Source organism: Triticum aestivum, chromosome 3A (genome assembly GCF_018294505.1).
Source record: "Triticum aestivum cultivar Chinese Spring chromosome 3A, IWGSC CS RefSeq v2.1, whole genome shotgun sequence".
NCBI lineage: Eukaryota > Viridiplantae > Streptophyta > Magnoliopsida > Poales > Poaceae > Triticum > Triticum aestivum.
Window position 1 is genome coordinate 668,830,603 of NC_057800.1, and position 17,181 is coordinate 668,847,783.

Consider the following 17,181-nt stretch of genomic DNA (forward strand, 5'->3'; position numbering starts at 1 on the left):
GTGAGAAAAAGTAGATACGTTGGAGACATATCAGACGTCGACGACCAAATCTCCTCCAGGCGACGGGCAAAACTCCTACTAAAGTGCGGGCGTGGTGGCAGCCATGTCAAGACGTGGTTTGGTATGGACGGCCGGGGGGGTGAGCATTGAGGAGGTGGACGGAGAATACTGTGGCACCGGCGATGAGGTGGGGCGGGGGAGAGCGGTGGAGGCGTTGGAGGTGAATGGAGTGCTAGTGTCCCCGACAGGTGGGCCACAGGGAGGACAAGGGCGTGCGTTCAACCCGTCCACGCGATGTCTGTTTCACCCCAAACTCGGTGCAAGTTGGGCAGGGAATGGGTCAAAAACGGATGACATCTGGACTTGTTCGTTTGGGGCCATGCGTTGGGCCGCGCTATTCGTCTGTTCTACCCTAAACGGACGCACCCGGACGGGATGGGGTCACGCGCTGGAGTTGGCCTTACCCGGGGTAGGGAGAGATAAAGGCAATGCTCGGGCCGAAGCTCCTCCTCGTTCGCCAGCCCTCGAACAAGTATGAGAACGGGGTGGTGTCACCAGCAACAACCACGCTGTTCACCTGCATGTCCCTACTCACGGTCTTCTCCATGGTCCGCGCGCTGTCTTGGGCGGTGTCGTCACGGGTTATGTTCCCGGCCCCGGCGTCCGTGATGCCGCGGGTCATGAGCAATGTGCTCCCGTGCTGCCCCAGCATCCCCGATGCGGCGGTAGGCCCGACGTGGTGTAGGAAAGGGGAAGGTGATGGGGAGCCGTCATAGGAGGCGAGGACGGGCCCGATGTGGCACGCCATGGAGCTCGGCGCCAAAAGCGCGGAGGCGTAGCGGCCTCTGTTCATGGTCCACAAGACCGCCAACACCACGCTGCACCAGGTTATGCAACATGGTGTGAGGGCCAGGTGAAGGAGTCCATTCCCCGTGACGACGTGCCCGCCGACGCTCGGCGCAGGAGGAAGATGGTGTCGACGCGGTGGGGTGTCCCCAAAGCCTCCCTCACGCAGGAGCTGCACGACCCGGAGCACCTCTTCACCCAACATTTCGTCACCAATGACCATGTGCTCACCCAAGCGGACGGCCTCATGGTCAACTCCTTCAACGCCTTGGATCCGGACGCCATGGCGGCGCTGCATGACCATGAGCCCTTCTTGCCGGTGGCCTCACGGAGCCGTTCTGGATCTGCCATGGCTTCAGCCGCCTCCACGCCCGGTGCAATGGTGAAGCTCACCTGCTTTTCTCCCATGCACAGAAGGTGTTCGAGGAAATGCCAAAACAAAGAGAGGATGAGGAAGAAGAAGGTTGATGTGGGCCCTTCTTGACATAACAGTCAAAATAAATGGCTTTGACTTCCCTGCCACATCAGCCCTGACGGATGGGTTTCGCTTGTCATAAACGTGTTTAAAACAACTAAAATGGCCATAAAAAAAGTTGGTAGTTCGTCCCTAAAAACTACAACTTTTTGTAATTTGTCCCTAAAAACTACAACTTTTTAGGGTAGTTTTCGGTCAAAATTTTGAAAGTGGTAGTTCTGTGGGACGATCACCCCAAAACTAGTAGTTTTTTGTCTAATACTCCCACAACTATGCTGTCAACAATGAGGAGGAGGAGGAGCAGGATGTGGCCGTACGGGCGAAGGAAGATCACCAAGCTGAAATGACGACCAGGAAGCTGAGGAGTTGGAGGCCATCACCAACAAGATTAATGAGGAGTCACAGATTGTTCGGGAGGTCCTTCGCATCAAGGAGCTCCTCTTGCATAAGCAACATCATGTATCTAGTTTTATCTGGGCAGTTATTTCATTGTTGAAGTTGTTAGTTGTCAACTCTAGGTAGCACTTAACGTTGATCTGAACTAAAACACAAGTGGTGTCTTGCTGTCAGAAGCTAATCTATTCGACTCACCGAGAAGGCTGCAGTTGATGCAATTGTCCGTCTCCATGCTTAAGGTACATACTATTGCTAGTGCATATGAGATATCTGGTATGTTTGTTTTATTGCTAGTTGGTTTGCTTATCTTTGGTGTTGTTAATCATACGCTACTGAGATTGGGAGGGTTGTTAATGTCCTTTGGAAGCACAACTCGCAACAGATTCGCCACCTCGTGCAGACTCTCATTCATTACGCTTCATGAACTTTTAACTAGTTCAACTATAGAGCTACTTTATGCTTCAATTTGATGAGTTCAATGAGGCAAATTACTTGTCTAGTGTACTGAACTTGATTAGTGCCAGTCCATCTGCACTGCTATACATAATCATCATTTACCTTGCTTATCATCGCAAAGGAAAATGAGAAAAGTACATTGGTTGTTAGCACGATTCTGTTGACGCTCAAAAATGGCACAATCATAGAGAGTAGCTTTAAGTTATATCAAGACTAATTTAAACTTATGATTGGAGGTCACCTCCGGATGGATTTCTTTAAGAAGATCGAGATGGATATGAACATGGTCTAAAACAGAGCTCTTATGCAATAGTTATGAAAAGTTCAGAGATGCTCATGTTGACACTAGATTAAAGAATGGCATGAAACTCAATTAATATGGCCTCTGATAGAAAACGTTTCAACACGAAAATTGTGCGTCTCGTCGAAATGGTTGATTTACATATAAAGATTGTTCCAATCTGATTTTGTATGCAAAATTTAAAACCATCGGAATGCAGCACTGCCGGGTGGCAAAATATGGCGCGCCCCACCAGACACGTGTCTGATGGGCAGCGCCACCAATCGGCTGTTTTTGCGTGAGAGATTCGGCCCTCAAGATGGCTTCGAATCGTAAAATTTCAAGACGAAAGTTGTTCATCTCGTCGAAACGGTCAAATTTGATTTTGAGCTCATTTTCATCCGAAGTCGTTTGTGGCCTGTGGGACCTAAAAACCGAAATGATGTTCCAGACTTAACTAAATCCGAGTTTGGTTAAGTTTGGGAAGATTTGGACATGATTTGGAGGTTGGAAATATTCCCTATAGGCAATAATAGAATGGTTATTATTATATTTCCTTGTTCATGATAATTGTCTATTGTTCATGTTATAATTGTGTTATCCGGAAATCATAATACATGTGTGAATACATAGACCACAACATGTCCCTAGTGAGCCTCTAGTTGACTAGCTCGTTGATCAATAGATGGTTACGGTTTCCTAACCATGGACATAGGATGTCACCGATAATAGGATCACATCATTAGGATAATGATGTGATGGACAAGACCCAATCCTAAGCATAGCACAAGATCGTGTAGTTCGTCTGCTAAAGCTTTTCTAATGTCGAGTATCCTTTCCTTAGACCATGAGATTATGCAACTCTCGGATACCGTAAGGGTACTTTGGGTGTGCCAATCGTCATAAATGGATGGCTATGAAGGTACACTACGGGTATCCCCGAAAGTATCTGTTGGGTTGGCACGAATCGAGACTGGGATTTGTCACTCCGTATGACGGAGAGGTATCTCTGGGCCCACTCGGTAGGACATCATCATAATGAGTTCAATGTGATCAAGGAGTTGTTCACGGGATGATGTGTTACAGGAATGAGTAAAGAGACTTGCCCTAACGAGATTGAACAAGGTATCGGTATACCGACAATCGAATCTCGGGAAAGTATCGTACTGATAGACAAAGGGAATTGTATACAGGATTGATTGAATCCTCGACATCGTGGGTCATCCGATGAGATTATCGTGGAGCATGTGGGAGCCAACATGGGTATTGTCAGGACCCCGATCCTAAGTCACACCGATCTAGCATGTAACACATCATATCACTTTGCGGCCTCACGCACGGTATTCCCACAGGTGCCACCTTACCTGGCCCGGGACCGTTTGCGCCTTTTGGCTCACGTATATGATAGTGTCGCTAGCATCCATATGACAAAGAATCCGGGCTGACATGGCTAGTCGTAAACCCAAAGTGGCACAAACTTACAGGGACAGGCATCCATGACCCAGCATCGAACGTGTCGGTCATCAGCGAGTGAATCCAGGCTGTAGCACTGGGCTAGCAGGACTCCGGTGAACCGGGCTGTAGCGGGCTAACAGGACTCCGGTATTCATCGCGTGACATTTCCCCGAAAGGACAGACACAGGAACGAAGAAGGACACATGCCGGCCAGCCTAAGTGTTCCGGAGCAGTAGCAAGCTACCATGGCTCAGTGGAAACACTAGGAGACATTTCCTGGTAAGAGAGGCTACTAAGGATAAACAACTAGATAGTCAGATCCCACACATACCAAGCATTTCAATAACATACACACAATATGCTCGATATGTGCAAATACAACATGGCATCACAACATGACTCTACAACTCAAGTATTTATTCAATAGGCTCCGAGGAGCGAGATAATACAAACATGGGTCTCATGACCCAACAATCAGAGCATACAAATCAAAGCACAAGCGGAAGCTCAACATGTCTGAGTACAGACATCTATAAATGAAAAAGGCTGAGAAGCCCGACTATCTACCAGATCCTGCCGAGGGCACAAGATCGTAGCTGAGGTAACAAGCTAAACATCGAAGTCCACGCGGTACTACTAGCGAGACTAAAGTCTCTCTGCAAAAACATAAATTAAGCAACATGAGTACAAATGTACCCAGCAAGACTTACATCGGATCTAACTACATATGCATCATTATCAACAAGGGGATGGTGGAGTTTGACTGCAGCAAGCCAGCTTTGACTCGATGGCTAACCTGAACTACGACCGCAAGCAACTCTTTTGAGGTGGCGTACACGAGTCCACATATTCACCATATCAATACGCCACTATGGATCCGCTCTCGTCTCCCTACGAGAACGCCATCCATAGCACTCACGCTTATCTTGCATATTTTAGGGTATCCACTTTCACTTGTCTATGAACTATGCAAGGGGTCCAAGTTTCCATATCCGAGGAATCCGGCTATTCGAATAGATGATGTTAACCCTGCAGGGGTGTACTTCTTCACACACGCTCCCGCCACTTACCGCCCTGTACACGTCATGTACCTCGGCAACCTTCAAGCGGAAGCCGGGCGAGGGAGTCGGCCACGACCTGACTAACCAAACAAGTCTCTAATCCAGGTTTATCGCCTATTCGGGTTCCATCCGCAAGGAGATCCGGCCGGGGTGTCGCTCACGGCCCCAAACGATGTGAGCAGGGTTCCCAAGTCCACCATCCGGGTGCTACTTGGTACACCGGGCCACTGTGCCTAGTCTGTCCCAAGCCCACCTGTACCGGGTGCCACTTGGTAGACTACTAACACTACCTACAAACACCAGAAACTAGTTGCAACTCCTGGACAGAGATCATGTTGATTAATAAGTCGAGAGGGGTCGAGTTACCGGAACCCAATGTGTGGTAGTAACTGGTCATGGATCACAAACACAGAACTCAGTTCCTGAGGACGGCTGCAATGAGACAACCCACCATGTACTCCTACATGGCCTCTCACCGCTACCTTTACCAAATCGTGTTCACACACTTAGCTCACACACAGTAGGACATGTTCACACGCCTCTGATTCATCCCCGATGAATCAGACCTGACTCAACTCTAAGCAGTAGCAGGCATGACAAACAAGCATGAATGAGTAGGCACATCAGGGCTCAAACAACTCCTACTCATGCTAGTGGGTTTCATCTATTTACTGTGGCAATGACAGGTCATGCAAAGGATAAAGGGGTTCAGCTACCGCAGCAAGTAACAGTTGAATCGTTGTTGTCCTAATGCAGTAATAGAGAGCAGGAGCGAGAGAGTAGGATTGTATCGGAATGAACAAGGGGGTTTTGCTTGCCTGGCACTTCTGAAGATAATATAGCTCTTCGTCGGTGTCATCGATCACATCGCCGGTACACGTCTATCGAGAGGGGACAATTACCGGCAAACAAGGAAAACACAATCAATGCAATGCGACAATATGATGCATGCTATGACATGGCAATATGAATGTGTTTTGGGCTAATGCACTTAGCTATGATTTAAATGAAGTTGGTTTGAATACATGATTCAAATTCCAACTCCATATATGGTTATTTAAATGCCCTTTATTTGTTTTGTCCAAAACAGAGGACAAACATTGTTCAAACATGCATGAAAATGGTACAGATGGATTCCTTGAATTTTTCTGATAATTTTTCATATATAAATTTATTTCATTTGGAGTTACGGTTGAATTTCTATGAATTTTAGAAGTTTTAGGCATTTTCTGAAATTATTAAATCATTTAAGATTTATTTAAATCCAGAAAAGGGGTTTATTGCGTCAGCATGACCTCATAGTGACGTCAGCAGGTCAACGGGCGCCGTCCAGGTCAAACTGACCTGTGGGCCCTGCGTGTCAGTGTCTGGACTAACTAACCTAATTAAAATTAGTTATTAACTTAACCAAAAGTTAGCAGGGGCCGGGCCCACCTGTCATCGACCCAGGGGAGGTCAAACCCCTGGTCAACAGGGCCTAACCCACCGGCGGTTCGTCACCGGTGGCAACAGACGCGGCGGAGGGCTCGGGCTCGCTCCTCCGGCGTCCAAATGGACGGAGGAGAGCGGCTACGGAGAGCTGGAGCTCACCCGCACCCGTTTCAGCAAGCAGCAGCAGCTAGGGCGGCCGGAGACGATGGCCTTGAGCTCGGCAGCGGCGGCCGGAGCTCGGGCGTGCTTGGGTTCGGTGTTACACGACACGGCGAGATCAACTGAGGAGCTCTACGGGGTTACTGGGTTCATCAGGAGCACTCGGAGGCAACGAGCGCAGGTGGAGGAGCTCGGGAGCACGAAGCCCACTGGCAATGGCGGACGGCGGCTTCGGGTGCTCGTGGGGCGGCGGCTACAGGGCGCGCGCGAGAGAGAGAGGTGAGGGGAAATGATGGCAAGCTCACAGGGAGGCAGCAGGGTGGCTCAGTGGGCTCGGGGACGCGCCAGACGTCGCGAATCGACGGCGGTGAGCTTCGGTGGCCGACAACGGAAACGGCGATGGTGGCGGCGTTGCAGCGCGTCCGGAACCTCGTGGCTCGGTGGAGAGGAAGAGGGGGTCGAGGCGGAGCTCGCAGGTACAGCGAGGGGTCGAGGGGGAGACGGTGGCCGCGGCGTTACGGTGGCGCGGCTGCGGCTGCGCTCGGGCTCGAGAGGGAGAGGGAGCAGAAGAGGGGGAAGAGTTCGGGAGAGAGTGAGAGAGCGGTCGGGGCTGCGTGGCGTCGTCCGGGGCGTTCGAGGGCGACGAGGAGGAAGCAGGAGGTGGCCAGGGGAAGCAGGAGGTGGCCGAGGCAGCGCCGGCGCCCGTCGGCCACGCGCGCTGCCTACTGGCGCGGGGAAGACGGCAGGGGGAGGCGCCTGGTGGGCTGGGCCGCTGGAGGAGCTGGGCCAGGTAAGTGGGCGCCAGGTAAGATGCTCTGTTTTATTTTTTCCTTCTGTTTTGTTTTATTAAATTTCGTTTTGCCACTGTTTTGAATTTAAAAATAATTCAAACAATGCCAAAAGCTCCTCTGAATATTTTTATTTTGCTAGATAGACTTTTCCAAAAGCTCATAAAATATTTCAGGGATATTTGAAATTATATTCTAATTATATGAATATAATTCAAATTCAAATAGCTAATGAATTAAATTCAAAGTCCCAAAAATAAATCCTTAAAATGTTCAATATTTTGGTTGGGACCAGAACCCTTGCCAAAAATTATCAAACATTTAAGAAGAGCATTTTGGAACAATGAATGAGATTTTTAGGGTTTTTTGCCCTTCTTTTATTTAGGGTTTTGAGGCTTCCAATTTCCCTCAGTTCAAGTTTCAAAATTTAAACATGATGCAAACACCAGGCAGCACCAGAAGCTAGGGATGTGACAACTCACCCCCACTAAACAAGAATCTCGTCTCGAGATTCAAGCGTAGGGTAAGATGAAGGGGGAACACAAACTAGCACAATCTTCACGATCCAGGTTGCACTTCAAATGAACGTTGATTCGATCACCATCAGTGTCTTGATGTCTTGCTCTGAGAACTCTAGCTAATCATGACAAGAAGAGGAAGGGAAAACTCCAGAAGGATCGATCTTCTCGAAGATCGAACAACTCCGGATTAATCCACGGTATGAGACATAGCAACATCTCTCGAGCTGAGAGACGAAGCACACATCCATAGGAATGGAGTGAAGCAGATGACAAAGGTTCACTAGGTAGACAACAATTCCAGACTTAAGAATGTGGTGATCGGTTGTCAACGTAGCGAGGAGTTGAATTGCCATGATACCATAACGATGCACCTTAGGGAAGGTGACTCGTAGAAATATCCCCTTAAGTGGCAAAAAGAATTACCTTTGATTCAAGGATCATTGAAACTCTTTATACCAGCTTAAGGCAAATCATAATCGATCATTTAGAGGGGTTCGGTAGAATGGCATACTCGAACTTGGATGATGTGGATTACCTTGTTGAAGACAACGTAATGGATGAATTTGCTTACCACCGGAAATGGAAGAGACCCATGGTAGAATGGCACATTGGTGGTGCAAGCTGGGAACAGAATGCAAATGCTGGGAATGATTCTGGCAACTGGGGAAGAACCCAGCAATAGAGAGTGAATTCACTGTTTGAAAAGGTCATAGCATTGCCGAGGAAACTGAGAGCACTATACAGTTAATGTCGACGATCAAACCTAGCACTTGCGCGTGCTCTCAAGAACTTGAGCATTTCCATAATCATCAAGATTTTACCAATATCCGTGTCAAGGATCCTGGCCACACAACTTACTACCATGATGAATACCGGTGGAAGATGCAGATGCAAAGGAAGATAACACTTTCTCAGATTTCACCCTTGGCGGGGCCAAGGAAATAAAATCTGGATGATCGACCGAGAGACATTTAGCACTCCGCTTCTAATGTTCTCCTTGACGTGCAGTGTAACCCATTCATAGATATGGTTTGATAACTAGAACATCAAGTAAAGGTCGGACTTCGGGAGCAATAGAATCCATAAGGAACAGTTACGGAGGTAAATCCTACGAAATCCTTATGGGGAGGTGGCCAACTTCCTCAAACAAGATACTACAATAATAGGTCTTCCGGCTGGGTGTGTTGGCCACGACATCCACTTTACCGGTTATCGAGGGACCAATATTATAGTTCTTGGGAAATGTTCCAACCATCATATCTGCCTGAGATTCAGATCTGGTTGGTGTCAGGATATTCCAGACTCATCGAGTCTAGGAAGAAAAATGAAAGTTTGCAACACAAATCGACGAGATGACGTTGCGAGATTCTCGGGAAATGAACTACGATAGCGAGCTCCAAAACATGAGCTGGTTCTGCTACACATGTGTGAACACGCTGCCTCAGACAAACATGATCACATGGTAGTCTTATAATAAAACACTACTGAGTTCTGGTTGGGAACCATCAGCGAGGATATCAAAGTTCTTTCATAAGTCCGGATTAGCTCTTATGAAGATACTCCTTCTCCTTGAACAAATCAGTCAGTGGCTTGGTGTGCTAGGATACACATATGGAATGAAGATGATCAGTCTATCAAACCACAGAATACTTCGCACGTGCATGACTGACTTGGGATGATTCTAGAGGAAGCAAAAATAGACTTTCTCGAATTCACGACGGCAACTTACATCAAATGCACGTGAATCAAAGGAAGTCACTTCTTTCATACGAGCATATGCTTCATGAGCTAGCATGAACAAATGCTTTCAAAAGTTTCCAACACTAACTTAATGTTCAGCAAAATTATGGAGAAGACAAGGATGTTGTCGATGGACTCAACAACAATTCATCCAAATTCCCATGAAGATGGAATTCCCTAATTATGTGAACAGGTGATAGTATTGGTCAGACCAAAGATATAATGGTGTATGCTCGAGGGGCAGCCACAAGTAAGACAACATTACGAACATCGTTGGTTCTGATTTGATTTGACGATAGCTCACACTCAAATCAAAGGATTGATAAGACAATAGGTCCAGCAACTGATCACAGGGACCAATCGATGAACATATCATCTTTCTTCAACACACACTACACAAGAATATCCCTTAACATGAACTAAGTCGGACAAGCTTTTATCTTCCAACTCTCCAAGTTGTTGTTTAGCTTATCCAACCAGCTCAGGGTATCCAACACGGATTCTTGGAGAAGGGGTGGTTTACAGGAATAAACCAACTTGATCACGAACTCAACATAGCGGTCAGGTGACAACCTGGTAATACTTCTGAGAAGATATTCAGAAAATCGCGAACCACTGATATGTTACTAAGCTCGAGAACAACCTTGCTTTTCAGGGCAAGATGATATGATCACAATAGCGAGGGACTGACTCAATCCCAACTCATTGATCGAAAGGTGCACCGGAAATAAGGACTAGGTAGCACGACCAACCTTAGGGCGATGATTCAAAAATCAACATGCTAAGAATGAGGTTATTGTCCATTTAACTACCCAGCAACAGAGTTGCTAGGAGTATAGATTTCACACATCACGATTCACTTGTCAGCATTCCGGTTCAACAACACGGGGACCAAGAAATGAATAATGATGGCGAGGAGTATCACTGCACCAAGAATTCACAAGAGCCGGTGCAATTCTCATGAAAATCCTGATATAAAAGATGGTAATACTCCAAGGTAGAGCAGAACAAAAGCTGGATTAGCAATTTGATCTGCGGAGCACAACTTCTTTGACCCAATCCTGGATATGGAAGAGGTACTGGAGTTTGTTTCTCCTAGTCATTCCAGAATAGAATGGCTTGACGGACCACAAGAGTAATAGGCATCGATAAACGAACGCACGCATACTCTTGACTACCAATTGATAGACGGGGGTTGGAATACAGCTAAAGAGGGACAACTCAAAGGAACATATGATTTTCCAAGTTGTGGATGCATGGACTAGCATGTCGAACGAATTCAACATATTTCTTTCGGATAACCCATGCAGAAAGGTAGAACTGGCAGAGTCACAATATAGAATCGAGAACCCATCGAGAGCACTCTGATTGTGATCTTTCGATCAGCGAGGAACATCTGCCATAAACGGTTCATAGTATTTGGAAGAAGGAAATACCACGAACATCAAGGACTAATGCAAGGGTTACTAATAACCTAAAGGAACGAGCAAAACTATCAACATGAAGCAAGTAGGGTGAATCTTGGGATCAAAACCCAGGAGTAGAATACCTACTACTAAGTGGCATCACGGGATGCTTTCGAGGATAAAGGCCAGAATCATCACACTAGGACACAAATCATGGCTAGACCACTAGATGATCCCCTGAGACACCTAGGGTCATAATAATAACTCCAACATAAATGTCAAGGCAATAGAATACCTCAACTCAACAACTAGTGTGATTGAGCTGGCATAAAGGAACATCGAAACCAGAGGGAAAGGATTTTGCAAATGCATCAGATTAATTAGAAACCTGGGATGACTCGGACAGCGTAACGGCTGTAAATGCTCAGAAGAGACTTGAGACATTCACAAAAGGGTGGCATAACCACTCAGAAGCACAATATCAAGGTCTCGAGATCAATAATTAACATACGGAAGTAATAGGAACTGAGACGAGGCTTAAGTCCAACAATCTTATAAGTCTACTGATTAGTAACACGTGATCCTGATAGAAAGAAGAGAAGGCCTAGTTTCTTAACCCCGTAGGAAAGATAAGATGACTCAGATCAGAAGGCATAAGGTATAAGGAGTAAAAAGAGCCTTACGTTCCATCCCACAATCAATTCCCTTATATAACTAAAGAATTTCTAGACTCACTTCGACCAGTTTGGCTTGGTAATCCTACAGGCAGTCAAGCTCTGATACCAACGCTGTCAGGACCCCGATCCTAAGTCACGCCGATCTAGCATATAACACATCATATCACTTTGCGGCCTCACGCACGGTATTCCCACGGGTGCCACCTTACCTGGCCCGGGACCGTTTGCGCCTTTTGGCTCACGTATATGATAGTGTCGCTAGCATCCATATGACAAAGAATCCGGCCTGACATGGCTAGTCGTAAACCCAAAGTGGCACAAACTTACAGGGACAGGCATCCATGACCCAGCATCGAACGTGTCGGTCATCAGCGAGTGAATCCAGGCTGTAGCACTGGGCTAGCAGGACTCCGGTGAACCGGGCTGTAGCGGGCTAACAGGACTCCGGTATTCATCGCGTGACATTTCCCCGAAAGGACAGACACAGGAACGAAGAAGGACACATGCCGGCCAGCCTAAGTGTTCCGGAGCAGTAGCAAGCTACCATGGCTCAGTGGAAACACTAGGAGACATTTCCCGGTAAGAGAGGCTACTAAGGATAAACAACTAGATAGTCAGATCCCACACATACCAAGCATTTCAATAACATACACACAATATGCTCGATATGTGCAAATACAACATGGCATCACAACATGACTCTACAACTCAAGTATTTATTCAATAGGCTCCGAGGAGCGAGATATTACAAACATGGGTCTCATGACCCAACAATCAGAGCATACAAATCAAAGCACAAGCGGAAGCTTAACATGTCTGAGTATAGACAACTATAAATGAAAAAGGCTGAGAAGCCTGACTATCTACCAGATCCTGCCGAGGGCACAAGATCGTAGCTGAGGTAACAAGCTAAACGTCGAAGTCCACGCGGTACTACTAGCGAGACTGAAGTCTCTCTGCAAAAACATAAATTAAGCAACGTGAGTACAAATGTACCCAGCAAGACTTACATCAGATCTAACTACATATGCATCATTATCAACAAGGGGATGGTGGAGTTTGACTGCAGCAAGCCAGCTTTGACTCGGTGGCTAACCTGAACTACGACCGCAAGCAACTCTTTTGAGGTGGCGCACACGAGTCCACATATTCACCATATCAATACACCACTATGGATCCGCTCTCGTCTCCCTACGAGAACGCCATCCATAGCACTCACGCTTATCTTGCGTATTTTAGGGTATCCACTTTCACTTGTCTATGAACTATGCAAGGGGTCCAAGTTTCCATATCCGAGGAATCCGGCTATTCGAATAGATGATGTTAACCCTGCAGGGGTGTACTTCTTCACACACGCTCTCGCCACTTATCGCCCTGTACACGTCATGTACCTCGGCAACCTTCAAGCGGAAGCCGGGCGAGGGAGTCGGCCACAACCTGACTAACCGAACAAGTCTCTAGTCCAGGTTTATCGCCTATTCGGGTTCCATCCGCAAGGAGATCCGGCCGGGGTGTCGCTCACGGCCCCAAACGATGTGAGCAGGGTTCCCAAGTCCACCATCCGGGTGCTACTTGGTACACCGGGCCACTGTGCCTAGTCTGTCCCAAGCCCACCTGTACCGGGTGCCACTTGGTAGACTACTAACACTACCTACAAACACCAGAAACTAGTTGCAACTCCTGGACAGAGATCATGTTGATTAATAAGTCGAGAGGGGTCGAGTTACCGGAACCCAATGTGTGGTAGTAACTGGTCATGGATCACAAACACAGAACTCAGTTCCTGAGGACGGCTGCAATGAGACAACCCACCATGTACTCCTACATGGCCTCTCACCGCTACCTTTACCAAATCGTGTTCACACACTTAGCTCACACACAGTAGGACATGTTCACACGCCTCTGATTCATCCCCGATGAATCAGACCTGACTCAACTCTAAGCAGTAGCAGGCATGACAAACAAGCATGAATGAGTAGGCACATCAGGGCTCAAACAACTCCTACTCATGCTAGTGGGTTTCATCTATTTACTGTGGCAATGACAGGTCATGCAAAGGATAAAGGGGTTCAGCTACCGCAGCAAGTAACAGTTGAATCGTTGTTGTCCTAATGCAGTAATAGAGAGCAGGAGCGAGAGAGTAGGATTGTATCGGAATGAACAAGGGGGTTTTGCTTGCCTGGCACTTCTGAAGATAATATAGCTCTTCGTCGGTGTCATCGATCACATCGCCGGTACACGTCTATCGAGAGGGGACAATTACCGGCAAACAAGGAAAAACACAATCAATGCAATGCGACAATATGATGCATGCTATGACATGGCAATATGAATGTGTTTTGGGCTAATGCACTTAGCTATGATTTAAATGAAGTTGGTTTGAATACATGATTCAAATTCCAACTCCATATATGGTTATTTAAATGCCCTTTATTTGTTTTGTCCAAACAGAGGACAAACATTGTTCAAACATGCATTAAAATGGTACAGATGGATTCCTTGAATTTTTCTTATAATTTTTCATATATAATTTATTTAATTTGGAGTTACAGTTGAATTTCTATGAATTTTAGAAGTTTTAGGCATTTTCTGAAATTATTAAATCATTTAAGATTTATTTAAATCCAGAAAAGGGGTTTATTGCGTCAGCATGACCTCATAGTGACGTCAGCAGGTCAACGGGCGCCGTCCAGGTCAAACTGACCTGTGGGCCCTGCGTGTCAGTGTCTGGACTAACTAACCTAATTAAAATTAGTTATTAACTTAACCAAAAGTTAGCAGGGGCCGGGCCCACCTGTCATCGACCCAGGGGAGGTCAAACCCCTGGTCAACAGGGCCTAACCCGCCGGCGGTTCGTCGCCGGTGGCAACAGACGCGGCGGAGGGCTCGGGCTCGCTCCTCCGGCGTCCAAATGGACGGAGGAGAGCGGCTACGGAGAGCTGGAGCTCACCCGTGCCCGTTTCAGCAAGCAGCAGCAGCTAGGGCGGCCGGAGACGATGGCCTCGAGCTCGGCAGCGGCGGCCGGAGCTCGGGCGTGCTCGGGTTCGGTGTTACACGGCACGGCGAGATCAACTGAGGAGCTCTACGGGTTACTGGGTTCATCAGGAGCACTCGGAGGCAACGAGCGCAGGTGGAGGTGCTCGGGAGCACGAAGCTCACCGGCAATGGCGGACAGCGGCTTCGGGTGCTCGTGGGGCGGCGGCTACAGGGCGCGCGAGAGAGAGAGAGGTGAGGGGAAACGACGGCAAGCTCACAGGGAGGTAGCAGGGTGGCTCAGTGGGCTCGGGGACGCGCCAGACGTCGCGAATCGACGGCGGTGAGCTTCGGTGGCCGACGACGGAAACGGCGATGGTGGCGGTGTTGCAGCGCGTCCGGAACCTCGTGGCTCGGTGGAGAGGAAGAGGGGGTCGAGGCGGAGCTCGCAGGCACAGCGAGGGGTCGAGGGGGAGACGGTGGCCGCGGCGTTACGGTGGCGCGGCTGCGGCTGCGCTCGGGCTCGAGAGGGAGAGGGAGCAGAAGAGGGGGAAGAGTTCGGGAGAGAGTGAGAGAGCGGTCGGGGCTGCGTGGCGTCGTCCGGGGCATTCCAGGGCGACGAGGAGGAAGCAGGAGGTGGCCAGGGGAAGCAGGAGGTGGCCGAGGCAGCGTCGGCGCCTGTCGGCCATGCGCGCCGCCTACTGGCGCGGGGAAGATGACAGGGGGAGGCGCCTGGTGGGCTGGGCCGCTGGAGGAGCTGGGCCAGGTAAGTGGGCGCCAGGTAAGATGCTCTGTTTTATTTTTTCCTTCTGTTTTGTTTTATTAAATTTCGTTTTGCCACTGTTTTGAATTTAAAAATAATTCAAACAATGCCAAAAGCTCCTCTGAATATTTTTATTTTGCTAGATGGACTTTTCCAAAAGCTCATAAAATATTTCAGGGATATTTGAAATTATATTATAATTATATGAATATAATTCAAATTCAAATAGCTAATGAATTAAATTCAAAGTCCAAATAATCCTTAAAAATGTTCAATATTTTGGTTGGGACCAGAACCCTTGCCAAAAATTATCAAACATTTAAGAAGAGCATTTTGGAACAATGAATGAGATTTTTAGGGTTTTTGCCCTTCTTTTATTTAGGGTTTTGAGGCTTCCAATTTCCGTCAGTTCAAGTTTCAAAATTTAAACATGATGCAAACACCAGGCAGCACCAGAAGCTAGGGATGTGACAGGTATCTAGATCCTGCTGTTGGTTATTGACCGGAGAGTTGTCTCGGTCATGTCTACGTGTCTCCCGAACCCGTAGGGTCTACACACTTAAGGTTCGGTGACGCTAGAGTTGTAGAGATATTAGTATGCGGTTAACCGAAAGTTGTTCGAAGTCCCAGATGAGATCCCGGACGTCACGAGTTCTGGAATGGTCCGAAGGTAAAGATTTATATATAGGAAGTCCAGTTTCGGCCACCGGGAGAGTTTCGGGGGTCACCGGTATTGTACCGGCCGAGACCACCGGAAGGGTCCCGGGGGTCCACCGGGTGGGCCCACCTACCCCAGAGGGCCCCATGGGCTGAAGTGGCGTGGTAACCAGCCCCTGGTGGGCTGGTGCGCCCCACCCAAGGGCCCAAGGCACCGAGGGTTGGAAACCCTAGGTGGCCGTTGCCCCCCGAGGGGGCATGCGCCCCCCTGGTTGGAAACACTAAGGGGGCCGTTGCCCCACGAGGGGCCGCCGCCCCGGGGGCCGCCCCCCCTCTAGATGGGATCTCCAAGGGGGCATGCGCCCCCTAGCCCCTATATATAGTGGAGGGGAGGGACGGCGGCCGCACCCTAAGGCCTGGCGCCTCCCTCTCCCTCCCGTGACACCTCTTCCTCCTCAAGTAGCGCTTGGCGAAGCCTTGTTGGAATCCCGCTGCTGCCACCACCACGCCGTCGTGCTGCTGTATCTCCATCAACTTCTCCCCCCCTTGCTGGATCAAGAAGGAGGAGACGTCTCCGCTCCGTACATGTGTTGAACGCGGAGGTGCCATCCATTCGGCGCTAGGATCATCGGTGATTTGGATCACGACGAGTACGACTCCATCAACCCCGTTCTCTTGAACGCTTCCGCTCGCGATCTACAAGGGTATATAGATGCACTCCTCTCTCCCTCGTTGCTAGATGACTCCATAGATTGATCTTGGTGATGCGTAGAAAATTTTAAATTTCTGCTACAATCCCCAACAGTGGCATCATGAGCTAGGTCTATGCGTACTTTCTATGCACGAGTAGAACACAAGTTGTTGTGGGCGTCGATTTTGTCAATTTACTTGCCGTTACTAGTCTTATCTTGATTCGGCGGCATCGTGGGATGAAGCGGCCCGGACCAACCTTACACGTACACTTGCGTGAGATAGGTTCCACTGACTGACATGCACTAGTTGCATAAGGTGGCTAGCGGGTGTCTGTCTCTCCCACTTTAGTCGGATCGGATTCGATGAAAAGGGTCCTTTTAAGGGTAAATAGAAATTGGCATATC